The sequence below is a fragment of the Lepidochelys olivacea genome (assembly GCF_965140295.1).
Source record: "Lepidochelys olivacea isolate rLepOli2 genome assembly, chromosome: 4".
Classification (NCBI taxonomy): domain Eukaryota; kingdom Metazoa; phylum Chordata; order Testudines; family Cheloniidae; genus Lepidochelys; species Lepidochelys olivacea.
The window spans coordinates 81,424,538-81,439,797 of NC_140414.1; the positions used below are offsets into that span (position 1 = coordinate 81,424,538).

General features: G+C 39.8%; 1 protein-coding gene across 2 annotated transcripts in view; it reads right to left on the reverse strand.

Moving 5' to 3' along the window:
* The window catches only part of VEGFC (vascular endothelial growth factor C), a 145,023-nt gene that overhangs the window by 37,878 nt on the left and 91,885 nt on the right, over positions 1 to 15,260 (reverse strand). The gene's annotated exons all lie outside the window — the stretch shown is intronic.

Here is a 15,260-nt window from a genome sequence, read left to right on the forward strand (position 1 = left end):
TCATACTCACATGCACAATGATGGTGGAGAAAACCACACATAATGGTTCCCTGGAAATTGCTGTCTCCCCAGATGCAGCTACCCACAGCATGGGTATCCAGTACAGGAGAGGGAGGGATGTCTTAACAACTCCTCACGCATGGGCATGCAGGAATGGCCACAGTGTGGCCCTTCGACAGCAATATTAGAGACAACATAAGCAGTGTTCATTAACTACTGCTTCTGTACATATAAATACATACACATACACTAACTATTGTCTTCTGCATCCCAGCAAGAAATGACCACATTAAAAAAATATTGGTGACAAAATAGGTAGTTTAAAAATAATATATCCCTATCAGAGTCTAACAATTTTAAACAGACCAAATTTATTTTTTATCCTAACCTGCACAATTTTGACATGGATGCTTTTAGGTGTCTGTGACAAGTAGTATTAATTTTAGCAATGAATATGGCTTACATAAATTGGCTGCAAGATTTAGTCATGAATTAATTTCTTTATGTAAACAAACTAAAGACTATTACATAATACGAAATATTTTATTCCCTGCACAGTTCCAAAATATTGCTCTCAATGTTGCCAACTCTCGTGATTTTATTGTCAGTCTTGCAATATTTATTGCTTTACTTAAAACCCCAGGTCTTGGAGCTAACAAACTCATCTTCCATTACAAAACAAAATAGAACCTTCTAGCCTTCCAGGCAGCAGAGAAACCCCTGAAGTGAGCACACTCTAAGGGCTCAGAAATCAAGAAGTCAAATAAAAGAACCCTTTTTTAAATCTCATGATTTTTTTGGAGGCCTGACTCATGATTTTTGAATGTCCTGTACAATTACTAGCAGGAATAATATATATGATACAAAGATTTCATATATACTGAAAAACCCTTTATCACTGAATGAATGAGAACATTAGTCTTATTTATTCTTCATTACAAGAGATACGAAGTATTCTCCCCCTTTCTTCCCTCCATCGGGGACCAGCTCTAATTGCTACGCATGCCACCAACCCCTAGGAGCAGCAGCAAAGCCTGAGTGCCCTTAAAGGGGCTGGGACCCAGCTCCTCCTATAATGTAGACATTCTGGACCTCGCAGGATCCTGGAGCCTGGGCTCCAGACTGAGCCCAAATGTTTACATAGCAATTAAATAGCCCCTTAGCATGAGCCCAAGTCAGCTGATGTGGGCCAGCCTTGGGTATCTGCAGTGTAGACATACCCAAAGTTACCTGAAATAAAATAGATGCTGTTCTGAAGGAATTAAAGTATGAAATTGTAGAACTACTAACAGTGAGTGATATGTAACCTGTCATTTAAATCAGCTTCTGTACCTGATGACTGGAGGATATCTGGATGATAGCCAGATCACTGGAAAATGTGACACCAATTTTTAAAGAAGGGTCCAGAGGCAATCCTAGCAACTAAAGGCCGGTAAGCCTAACTTCAGTACCAGGCAAATTGGTTGAAACGACAGTAAAGACCAGAATTAATAGACACATAGATTAACACAATTTGTTGGGGAAAAAAGAGTCAACAAGGCTTTTGTAAAGGGAAATCATGCCTCACAAATCCATTAGAATTCTTTGAGAGGGTCAACAAATATGTGGACAAGGGTGATCCAGTGGATATAGTGTACTTGGATTTCCCGAAAGCCTTTGAGAAGGTCCTTCACCAAAGGCTTTAAACCAAAGTAAGCAGTCATGGGATAAGAGGAGAGGTCCTCTCATAGATCATTTATTTTTATCCTTTTTTTCCGGTCTTTTAAAAAGTTTCTGGTCAGTTTGCAGAATGGACAGAGGTAAATAGTTGTTTCCTTCAGAGAGCTGTACTGGGAACAGTGCTATACAACATATTCATAAATGATCCAGAAAGAGGGATAAACAGTGAGATGGCAAAATTTGCAGACAATACAAAATTACTCAAGGTAATTTAATCCAAAGCAGACTGTGAAGAGTTACAAAGGGATCTCTCAAGGGCAACAAAAATGATTAAGGGTATGGAACAGCTCCGTATGAGGAGAGATTAAAAAGACTGGAACTTTTCAGCCTGGAAAAGAGACAACTAAGAAGGGATATGATAGAGGTCTATAAAATCATGAATGGTGTGGAGCAAGTGAATAAGGAAGTGTTATTCACTCCTTCACGATAACACCAGAACCAGGGGCCACTGAAATTAATAGGCAGTAAGTTTAAAACAAAAGGAAGTCTTTCATCACACAACACAGAGTCAATCTGTGGAATTTGTAGCCAGGGGATGTTGTGAAGGCCAAAGCTATAGTGAGGTTAAAAAAAAGAATGAGATAAGTTCATGGACAACAGGTCCATCAATGGCTATTACCCAAGATAGTCAGGGATACAACCACATGTTCTGGGTATCTCTAGCCTCTGACTGTCAGAAACTGGCAGTGGACAACAGAGATGGATCACGCAATGATTGCTCGTTCTGTTCATTCCCGCTGAAGCACCTGGAATTGGCTCCTGTCAGAAGACAGGATACTGGGATGAGTAGACCGTTAGTCTGACCCAATATGGGCGTTATGATGTTCTCATGATCAATGCAAGATCCGTCACCTATAAACAATACACCAACAAAAAATCAGCAATGAAGTACCCAAGATCACCTGCATCCTGGAGACTTGGCTGGATTACACTACAAGCCCTATGCTAGCCCGCCTCCTCCCCACTTCCTCCAACTTGGTCTATCATATACCAAGACGAGACAGGAGGCACTGCATTCATTTTCACTTCAAACATCAAATTGTAAAAAGTTACCTCAGGTAATAAAAGGTCTTCTAAATTCGTTTTTCTAGCACAAGGGTGGGCAAACTTTTTGGCCTGAGTGCCACATTTGGTTGTGGAAATTGTATGGGGGCCATGAATGCTCATGAATCTTGGGGCTGGGATGCGGGAGAGGGTGAGGACTCTGGCTGGGGGTGCAGGGTCTGGCGTGGGGCTAGAAATGAGGAGTTCAGGGTGCAGGAAGGGGCTCCGGGCTGGGGCAGGGGGTTGGGGTGTGGGTGGGTGTGTATGTGAGGTCTCCAGCTGGGGGTGTGGGCTCTGGGGTGGAGATAAGGGGTTGGACGTGCACGAGGGTGCTCCACGCTGGGACTGAAGGGTTCGGAGGGGGAGGGATCAGGACTGGGGCACGGAAACGGCTCAGGGGTGCAGGCTCTGGGCGGCACTTACCTTAAGCAGCTCCCAGAAGCTGCGGCATGTCCCCCCTTCATCTCCTACATGGAGGTGCGGCCAGACGGCTCTAAGCGCTGCCCTGTCCACAGGCACCACCCTTGCAGCTCCCATTGGCTGTGGTTCTAAGCCAATAGGAGCTGCGTGGGTGGCACCTGAGGCTGGGGTAGCGTGCAGAGACCCCTGGCTGCCCCTAAGCATAGGAGCTGGAGAGGGGATATAGGAGCTGGAGGGGAGCCACACAGAGACATGGTATGAGCGGAGCGGGACAAGCCCTCAACCTTGCTCCCCGGCTGAAGCACCGGAGTGGGGCAAGCCCCGGACTCTGCTTCCTGGTGGGAGTTTGAGGGCCAGATTAAAATGTCTGAAGGGCCAGATATGGGCCCTGGGCCGTAGTTTGCCCACCCCTTGTCCAGCAGCAGAAACCAGAGCCAAAACTAACAGATTTTTTTGCTCATTTACAGAGCTGACAGTGGAGCTGAGAGACCGGGCTCTCAGCTCCCCGCCCTGCCCCTCTTACGTCAGTGGAAGTGCTCTTGGTGAGGACACACACAACCAACCCAAGGAGGGTAGTGTAGACATGCAACACTGCAGTAATTACTGTGGTGGCTATAAGTCAATCTAATGTAAGTTGACTAAGCTCTGGTCTACACTGGGGGTGGGGGGATTGATCTAAGTTACGCAACTTCAGCTACATGAATAATGTAGCTGAAGTCAACGTACTTAGATTGACTTACCATGTTGTCTTCACCGTGGTGAGTTAACTGCTGCCGCTCCCCTGTTGACTCTGCCTGCGCCTCTTGTGGCGCTGGAGTACAGGGGTCGATGGGAGAGCACTCAGGGTCAATTTATCGCGTCTGAACTAGATGCGATAAATCGATCCCCGCTGGATCGATCGCTGTCCACTGATCAGACAGTTAGTGAAGATATATCCTTAGGTTTGTAGTATAGCTATACCCTTAGGAAGTCACCCTGGTTCACTTACATTCAGAAGTTTATCTCTGTATACCCATACTACTGAGAAAAGAAGACTGAGGGGGAACCTCAAAACAGCCTTTAACATATTTCAAGACTCTTATAATGAGGATGGTGACTGTGTGGATTTGATTTAAATCAAATTGATTTAAATCATGATTTAAATCACTGCTCAGGAAGACTCTATTTAAACAGGGTTTTCTACATAAACGAGCATTCTTGTTGGTTGTTATAACCTTAATACATATTCTTCACAACTCAGAGATTGATATAGGTTTCATTTTTAGAAGATACAAACTATACATTTTTGAACAGTGTTTTATTTTGAAAACTGTTCAGATTAGTTTTATAGCTATATCAGAAAATGAATGATTTGGTTATTTCATTTACCAAAGGTAATTAAAGCAGATATTTATGAAGTCACTGGGAGGTGAACTATCTCCAGTTCAACAGGTTAATCATTAATATTTGGAGGATTTTCTTGCCTTGCTGTATTAGGAGGAGAACATCACCAGAGAGACATGTAAACTGTTTTGTTTAACTAAAACAACAATGTTAAATATTCTGGATTTTTTTCTTCAACAGCAAACATATAATATTTTAACAAAAAAGCATATGTCCCTCGCTTCTCACATTTATCTCCAGACTTCTTCTCCTTGTCCAGATCTATTCTGCCCCCAACAATCTTCTATTCACTGAAATTTTTGAAACTTTGCACTTTTAGAGAGAGGTAAGGGATTGACTCTGTGTACACAAATTTTCAGAGGAACAATAGAGTTGAGGTCTGTTATTTCTCACATCTATGTATTATTTTAAAACATTTTTGCTGTTAACAAGCATGTAACCTCTGGAGACACAAATCCACAGTTTGAGAACTGCAAAATTAGCATCTCTGATGGTATCTTCTAGACTGAGCACTGAGTCCCATTGGGTAGATAGAAAGATTAACCTAAATAATCTATACAGAAGCCTGTGGAACCTCCTAAGATTGGGTCCCTAATCTATGAACTATTGGAACTCACTTACAAAACTTTTCTTAAACATTACATTAATATATTGTCTCATACTATAGAATTAGAATTTATAATCCCTATTCCATGATGAGATAGCTTTAATTAAGTTACATGATAGCTCAAAGATATCTGTAGATCGGTTTTTTCCTCAAAAAAATCCAATTTAAATTTAAAAAATCCATTTTTTAAAAATCATTGATTTTTATCCATCCTGGATGGTGACCAACTGTTCTCCAAATCCACTTAAGGTAGGACAAGAAGTAATGAACTAAATCTGCGGCAAAGGAATTTACGTTAGATATTGGAGAAACTTTCTAACTATGGGATAGTTAAGTGCTAGAATAGGCTTCCAAGAGCTGCTACGGAATCCTCTTAATTGAAAGTTTTTAAAAACAGGCATGACAAACACCTGTCAGGGATGTTCTAGGTCACTTGGTTCTGCGGCAGCACAGCTGGCTGGACTAGATGACCTCTTGAGGTCCCTTCCAGCCCTACATTTCTATAATTCTGTCAAGAGCTAGAAATGCAATGTGTGTCTGAAACTTAAAATCTACAGAAATGGATTGCTTAATATTACAGCTCCAATTGTCAGAGAAAGTTGCGTATTCACTCCTGATAAGTATAATTTTCAAGTCCTGATCTAAGATAATGTGGTGAAATATTGTTTTAAAAATGCATTTCCTCATGGATTTTCCAGAAGGCCATGTGTATGGTTAATGTAATAGTGTTTACAATTTAAAGTGTTCATGTAAAGGAGAACATAATGAAGCATGTACACATTTTTCAAATGTGGGCAAAAGGAAAAAACAATATATTTATAAGATGCAGTACATATTTACTGCAAAATGAAGTCTTGATGGAGAAGAAGAATACGATCTTGATGTTTGCTGAGGAAGTGCAACAAGATTATTCCAGTATAACTGCCCAAATTCTAGGAGAGTGTTTAAAATAGATTCACATGGAGTATATACGCATTTTCAGTATAGCAGAGGGAAGTTTTCTAGTGCACTATACCTAGTTTATTCTATAAATAATCCATGAAACTGGGCCTACAACTGTCCTAGTTGCAAGTGAGTAATTAGAATGACCACAGAATCACAGTTTTTGTTCTTAGGAATCACTCGCTATTGAGCTTAATTAATGAACACACTTCCCTTTAAAGCAACTGATGTTTTAAGTCAGTTTTACAAATACAATGTAGGGAACCTATTCAGTCACTAGAGGGCTTTTGCTATTTCTTCTCTTCAGCCTGACAAGGGAAGAAAGAATGGAAGCAAGGGTGAATAGCAAGGTACACATATTGTACTCAGTATTGTAACCAGAGCCCTCCTAAGCACCACTAACAATTTAGAGGAGAAAGAAAAGGAAGGTTGTCTATTTATTGCTGGTATGTGTCTGCAAATGTATTTCAAAATGTGTGTTGATCTCTCCTTGCTGCAGTCATTATTAATCTGTAAAAGGCATGAGTTTTGAACTGCGGCAAATTAGGCAAGTATTTATAACTGGTTCACGTTGAATGAGACAATTAGAGGCATTAAGAAATTTAATTCTGGCAGAGCAATCAAACAGATGCTACTGCCAAATTGTACACACAACTAAATCTTAATTTCCACTTAATTAAATGAGGGCGTCAACTGCATTTCTAACATTAATTGAATTGGCCAAGGAACCCTCAGTTGGAATATACTGACAGCAATATTTGATAATGGAAAAAGTATTCAGTATAAAAAAAATTAAATAAATGCATTTTTTTAGAGCCAGAACTATAAAAGCAGTTCTAACTGATGTCTGGACATTTGCAAAAATCTACATATACTGGTTTTGGTTAATTAATCTAATAAACCAGCTAACTCTTTTTTTATCTAGGCTCTTTGTTCTGCTTTTGGTTGTACATCTGCTTGTAGCATAGTGCATACCAGAAATGATACTTTTAAATCTCTAAGTAGTTTGGCTTCATGAAAATCAACATCATAACTGTTCCGGAAAGCGTAACATGAAAAAAACAAAAACAAAAAAGAAACCAAGTAAGAACAGAAATGTACTGTAAATTAATGAATAGAGCCCTTATGTTTAACAGTGTTATGCTAGGTCAGATTAACAAGGTTTGGAAGTGATTAAAGTTTGGATATTTGATTACTTACACCATACTAGTTATTCTCAAATGAACTTTTAGATGTAATCCTAAATTTAAAATAAAACCATTGTACTAAACATAACAACTGTTATGTTGCCATAAAAATAACATAACATTATCAAGCTATTTAGATAAAGGCAATTCTAAACCAGTGAGGGCCAGACTGTGACTTCTGATTTATTAAGCAGTCCGCTGATTTCAGTAGGAGCCACTTGCACACAACAGAGGGTAGGGCCCAGCCCTAGCTCCTAGATGGGAGGGGGGAATACTACCTATATACACCATGTTTTCCTTTCTCTTTCTGTTATGTACATGAGTCAGTTAAGTCCAAGGAAACATTTCACTGACCCGTCCTAAAATACTCAGGCCAGCCCTGGGCATAGTTGTATGATCACACTGAGTAAGAGCTGGTTACATTTTGGAGGCAAAGCCAGAAAAATTCTTTCACTGATAAATCTTTACAACATCAGGAGTGACTGTGTGGAGTGGAACAATTCCTACAGAAGTATGAGCAGGAAATCCCACAAGAAGATGCTCACTTCATTTCTTTTAATCTACATGGTTTATTGAGGAGTAAGGGAGAAAAGGGCTCTAAATTAATCAAATGACAAATCCTCTCCTTCTAAATAAAGTAACAAAGCGTAGTAAATAAACTATCCTCACAGTAAATTACTCATAGACCTACCTATCTATATTTCTACAGTTCTTATCACTCTGGTATCTTAGTGGCATTGTGAAACAGGAAAGTATATGGCTTGATTTCTTATTCCAAAGCTGTTATATAATTACCTACATTTTGGAAAACTTTTTGTTCTGTAAAATAGATGCATTTCATAATGTGGTATTCCAACTCTGTAGTATGTTAAATATTTCATAAAATTATAGTTAACAGAAAAACAATATCTGGAAGGTTAAAAAAAATCTATAAACAAAATTAAGTTTATAACATGTTTTCCCATGCTTTACATTTACAGTTTCTTTTATGTATCCCTTATATCCTTCTCTATTAATATCAAAGGTCAAAATACTTAATATTTGGCAGAGACTACGACACATAATTGATGGTGCAACATGCAATAATAATACTTAATGCATCTGCTGTGATTATAGTTGTCAGCACATTGGATTTTCAAGGCTTTTCTTAATAGGAAAATTCTGGCTCTAAAGCAATCCATTTTAATGTACTTGTATACCACATTTATTGACCAATTGAAATATATTAAAAAAGCATGTAATTAATTTAGCATAGTGAAGCAAACATAGGTAGTGTGCAAATAAATGGAAATATTCCTAAAGAAGGCTCTGTGTAAACATTTCTCTTGCATAATCTTTTAGAATTATTGCAATTTATATGTATTTTCCTCTAGAATTTTGATGTGATTAATGTCAGTGAAATGAAAATACAATAATTCCAACTGAAGAAAAATCTGAACCATATACTATGATTAAAAATCAACTTTGCTATATGCCACTTATATTCAACTTGAATATGATAGGCCTGATTTTGATCTCACATCTATTTAGCACTAGTATAATTTAACTGATTTCCAAAATTGCAAAACTCCTTTTTATTAATTTTAAACACTGTAATTTTGTGTGGTTCTTTACAGAACTCAGAAGACGACACCCTGATTCTGGTCTCATGCTAATTTAAATCAGGAATAACACTAAGGAAGTCATTTGGACTATACCAAGGTACAGCTGATATGAGTGAGATCAGTACCAGAACCACTGTCCCTACACCAAAGAGCTTAAAACCACATCAAACAAACAAGAAAACATAGAAAACAAAGGAAATTATAGAAAAGGAAGTGAAAAAAGGCTAAAATAAATATGATATGAATTGCATTATACTGTAAATGAGCTTTATACATTCTGATATTTTTAACACTGAGAATGAGGTAGAGAAAAGGGAAATGAATAGAGGTTAAAGGTGGAAAGAAAAGCAAAATAAATGAATTTGAGGAAGGATCTGAAGAAAGAGAGAGTGAAAGTCTGACACACAGGAAGAAGGATATAACATCAGATAAAGGGAAGATGAAACAAAATGAAAAGGCCTGCAAAAGTTTTATTTCTAAATGAAAAAGTACACAAATCCTTTAGTTTAAAAAAAAAAGAGACAGTTGATAATCCTGCATGAAACTATTCCTATCCTCAGTTATTTAATTTATCTGCATGGTTTACCTATTCTACATAATTAAGTATCTGAAGAATACAGCTGGTTGGGAAACAGAATTTCCCTTCCACAGGAAATTCTGATATTTTGAAATTTCTTTTGCCCCTAATAAGAACAAATATTAGAAATTTTTAAATTTACTGCAAAATGAAAGTTCTGAAATATTTTGTTTTGGCAACATTGAAATGAACTGAACATTTTGTTTCAATAAGGTCAAAATGTTTTGTTTAAATTTAATAATTTTGTCATACACACACACCCCACAAGTCAAAATGATAAAATCAAAACAAAATGTTTTGACCTTATCAAAACAAAACATTTCAATAATTTCCCATCAAAATTTTTGACAAAATAGATATGTTCCCATTAAATATTTCAAATTGGCAATTCCTGAAAGCAAACTGTTCCACTAGAAAATTTTCAGCCAGCTCTACTGAAGAGTTACTATAGTCTGTGAATGTAATCAATAATAGCATCCAAATGCCCTTAAAAGATATCTGGATTATTTTATAGTTATGTATTATTTTCTCATAAGGTGCTGTTTTCATCACAGTCTAGATGTAGTCTAATTCTGAGGATAGAAAATTATCAATCACCAAAACCAGAATCTGTTTTAAATATAGCTATATAAGTGATATAAAGAAGCATTAACAAAATGAAGAAGTGTTGTCACAGTGCTTGAATCCAGACAGATCTCAGTTCTTCTCAGAACACTGACCCCCAGTTTCTGACCCTGAGACAAATTCTACTCCAATTTACATCAGTGTAAATCTGACCTAAATTTACTGTGCAGTTAAGACTGACTAAATGAGAACTGAATTTGTACTCCTGTATGCAACATTGTAGGTTGAGATTTTACCATAACTAGATTTATTCAAATAATATTTAAAATATGGCTTTGAAAATGACACTGTAAGCTTCTTTTGTTTATTAACCTATTATTGACAGTAATGCTTTCTGTCAATATTTACCAATAAATCATTTTATCACCTATAAAATTTTAATTTAGATATTGTCTGAAGTTATAGCTTTCTGTTGCTTCATGTTATTCTAATTATCCAACAGTGCCTTAAGGGTGAATGTTTGGATCAAATAACTTTGACAGAGAAGTATGTACATATCCCACATGCAGGTGTGTTAAGTAATCTTGGGCAAGCAACTTAACTTCTCAGTACTTCCGTTTCCCCCCTCCTTTGTGAATCACTTTGAAACCTATGTATTTCAGTTTTTCTCTATGTAGGACTCATTGCAGCAGCCATCTTTTTCCTCCCCTACTTCAGTAAACAAGAAAAGTTCTATCTGAGAACTCTGAGAATCATTAGTTATTCACCAATACAGATGGACTCACAAAAAGTCTTTTACGGGAGACAAACTTGATATTTTATTTATAAGACTAAATTATCTTGATGAATATGTTACCAAGATAGAAGGGTGACTGGATAATGTGAACGATGTGAGCAAACAGTGAGTGGAAGAATTGAATCCACTCTTGTAAAACACTGCACAGTGTGTGACAGGCTTATAAAAAAAGATGGGAAACCAAATCTGTGTGTGGAAAATACCTAAACCCTTGGAATTCTTACAAAAAAGAAAAGTCCTGAAGCAAATTCCTTCCATATTGATTTGGAAGCACAGATGAACTGAAGTAGCTAAATTCTATAGTAGTCCTGCCAAATGGTCTGCTACACAAGAAAATACAATTACAGTATTGCTACAATTTTAGATTAAAGAGACAGAGAGACTCTTAGTTACAGCTACGGGAAAAAAGGAGACCTAACATTTCAAGGAAACAAAATTTTAATTTTCCTAGATGTTAGCTAAACCATACATTCTCACAGGGGAGAGCTGGAGGCTAAAATTTCCGGGTGTTATATCATCTCTCCATTAGTGCAGTATCTGAGCATCTCTCAAGTAAAATCGATTAGCAGCAATGAAGTCCCTAGTGGACTTCACAGAATTTCTGTCTCTTCTCCCTTTTCAGTGTAAAACTCTGCTTGGGGTAATTTTTTGTTACTGTTAGTTTCTGTTTGGTTGACCAAGTCTATTTGGGGATGGAGGTAGAAGGAATATCAGTGTTGTGAGTGTCATACTGGGCATGCTGGAAAGCCTTCATTAAAAAGGTAGGTTCTGCAGCATTTCCTAAAGATGGTCAGTCTCTGGATTTGTTTCACCTGTCTGGAAGTTCCTCCCATATTCACCCCTTAGACTGCGGCTGTTTTGTCCCAGCCCTCAGGCACTTTTGTCTGGTCTTTGTGATCTGCATTGTTCTAAAGCAATGCAACTATCAGGGATGTTCACAGAACAAAATTAATTCTTTAGTGTAAATAGGGCTTGATTTATTAATTGATTTGATGATTAGGACCAAGCCCTTAAACTAGTATCAGAAATTAACTGGGAATCAGTGCAGAGACCAGAGCATGGACTTTAACTGCTCACGGCAGCTTAAACCATGGAGAAGGGGGCAGCCATGTTCTGTATCAGCTGGATCTATGCATTATTTTCACATTCAGATACAGTGAATTATAGTAATCACATCTGGAGGTCATAAGTGCCTGGTCATAAGTGCCTGAGGACTTGTTTAGGAGAAAGCGGCAAAGTTTCCTAGCAAGCTGGAGGTGAAAGAAGACATTTTTGGATGCCCAGTGACATCCATATGTAAGCTTAGTTATGAGTCAAAACAGGACCCCAAGGCTTTACACCACCTTGACGGATGGGAGCTATATGCCTTCAATAGAAGATGGGGAAAAGTGACCCAGTTAGTTCTTCAAAGCAACACTTTGGCCTTCTCCATGTTGAGTTTAAGTCAGCTGCTCTGCATTCAAAAGTTGATCTCATTTTGACATCTTAATAGTGAACATAATTGCATCAGTGGAGAATGATACACACAGATAAGTGTCATTACCATATTCTTGCCAGCTGAATCCATGGTATTTCACTACCTCTCCAAATGGTTTAAAGTAGATGTAGAAAATAATGGGAGATAGGGGGGATCTCTCTGGGATCTTGCAGGTCTGCCCATTGGAAAGGAAGAGCAGTTATCCATCACCATTCTCGGAGTTCTGCTAGACAGGAAAGATGGGAATCACTGTAGTGCTGTGCTATCTACTCCTGCTATGCCACATAGGTGGCTAACAGTGTCTTGTGGTCCACTACGTCAAAAGCTGCGGAGAGCTCTAGGAGGATGGAGGGAGTTACTCACTTTTTGCAGTAACGATGGTTCTTCGAGTTTCATCCCCCATGGGTGCTCCACAAAAGGTGTGTCTGTGTCCCTACGCCTCTGATCGAAGATTTTAGATAGCAGCATCTGTTCGGCCTGCACATGCACTCTCCCGGTCTCATGCCTTGCCTCGAGGCTATCTAAAGCTGAACGGGCAAATCACTCAGTTCCTTCTCTACTGCAGAGCCCCATATTGAGAACTCCAAAATAGAGGGAAGAGGGCGGGTTGTGGAGCACCCATAGGGGGACACATCTCGAAAAACCATTATTACTGCACAAGGTGAGTAACTCTCTCTTCTCCTTCGAGTAGTGTCCCTATAGTTGCTCCGCTAGAGGTGACTCCACAGCAGTATCCCGATGGAGGACTGGGGCTTCAGAGTCGAGTCTAGTAATGACATTAACACTGTGCAGATGAAGATGGCATCGGAAGCTGAGTGTTGTGTAAGTGCATCGTGTTCTGTGAAGGTATGAGTAAACGCCCAAGTTGCTGCCCTGCATAATTCTGAGATGAGGACATTTCTAATGAATGACACATAGGTGGAAACGGATCTCATGGAATATGTGCGGACTCCGGATGGAGGTTGCAGATTACGGGCATGATAACAATAGTTAATACAGTTGAGACCCATTTTGAGAGTCTGTGAACTGATACTGCAGAGCCCTTGAGTCTATAAAGGATAAGAACAGTTTAGGAGATTTCTTAAGGCCTGGTCTACACTACGAGTTTACGTTGGATTTAGCAGCATTAAATCCAAATTAACCCTGCAGCCGTCTACACAACGAAGCCATTTTTTCGACATAAAGGGCTCTTAAAACCGATTTCTGTACTCCTCCCCAATGAAGGGATTAGTGCTGAAATAGACATCGCCGTTTTGAATTAGGATTAGTGTGGACGCAATTCGAAGGTATTGGCCTCTGGGAGCTATCCCACAGTGCACCATTGTGACCACTCTGGACAGCACTTTGAACTCGGATGCACCGGCCAGGTGAACAGGAAAAGCCCCGGGAACTTTTGAATCTCATTTCCTGTTTGGCCAGGCGAGTTCATCAGCACAGGTGACCATGCAGTCCCAGAATCGAAAAAGAGCTCGAGCATGGACCGAACGGGAGGTACTGGATCTGATCGCTGTATGGGGAGAGGGATCCGTGCTATCAGAACTACGTTCCAAAAGACGAAATGCCAAAATATTTCAAAAAATCTCAGAGGCCATGAGGGACAGAGGCTACAGCAGGGACGCAACACAGTGCTGCATGAAACTTAAGGTGCTCAGACAAGCGTACCAGAAAACCAAAGAATCAAACAGACGCTCCAGGACAGAGCCCCAGACATGCCATTTCTACGCTGAGCTGCAGGCAATTCTACGGGGGGCCGCCACCACTACCCCACCCCTGTCCGTGGACTCTGATGATGGGGTATTCTCCGCCATGGCTGAGGATTTTGCAGATGAGGAAGATGAGGAGGAGACGAGGTTGGGGAGAGCACACAGCACACCGTTCTCCCCGATAGACAGGATCTTTTTATCACCCTGACTGAAATACCCTCCCAACCCAAAGAAGCCAGAGAAGGGACCTCTGGTGAGTGTACCTTTTTAAATATAATACATGTTATAAAAGCAAGCGTTTTTTAATGATTGAGTAGCCCTGAGGACTTGGGATGCATTCGTGGCCAGTACTGCTACTGGAAAAGTCTGTTAACGTGATTGGGGATGGAGCGGAAATCCTCCAGGCACATCTCCATGAAGCTGTCCTGGAGGTACTCTAAAAGCCTTTGCAGAAGGTTTCTGGGAAGAGCAACCTTATTCCATTCTCCATGGTAGGACACTTTACCATGCCATGCTAGTAGCAAGTAATCTGGTATCATTGCATGACAAAGCCTGGCAGCGTATGGTCCCAATGTTTGCTGGCATTCAAGCAACATCCATTCTTTATCTCTCTGTATCCTCAGGAGAGTGATATAATTCATGGTAACCTGGTTGAAATAGGAGAATTTGATTAAGGGGACATTCAGAGGTGCCCGTTCCTACTGGGCTGTTTGCCTGTGGCTGAAAAGAAATCCTCCCTGCAGTTAGCCACGCGGTGGGACGGGGGGCCATTGGCGCTGAGCTGTTCATGTTTGGCTAGCAGGGATCTTCCCTGATACCAGCCAGGCGTTGGGGGGAGGGGAAAAGCGATCATCCCAGAGAATTGGATGGGGGAGGGGGTTAGTTTGGTTTCTGCTGCTGCACGTTAACAGGAAAACTGCAGCACTAAATGGCCAGATCAACGGACTTTGCTTAGTATGGGAAAGGAGGAGGCTGCCGTTATGAAGGTTGCAGAAGCTGAAAGACTATGGCTTACCACGGCCACCTGCAAGCTGAATTCTGTTGCTCGGCACTGAGTGTGTGATCTCTAACACCAAAGCCGCAGGCACTCAATATAAGATGCAAAATGCGACCTTGTACCAAAATCACATGGGCTATGTAATGTGAATAGTGTTGTTCACCGTAAAAGAGTATAGCCATTGTTCTGTAAAATGTATCTTTTAAAATACTTCATTCCTTTTTTTCCTCCAGCAGCTGC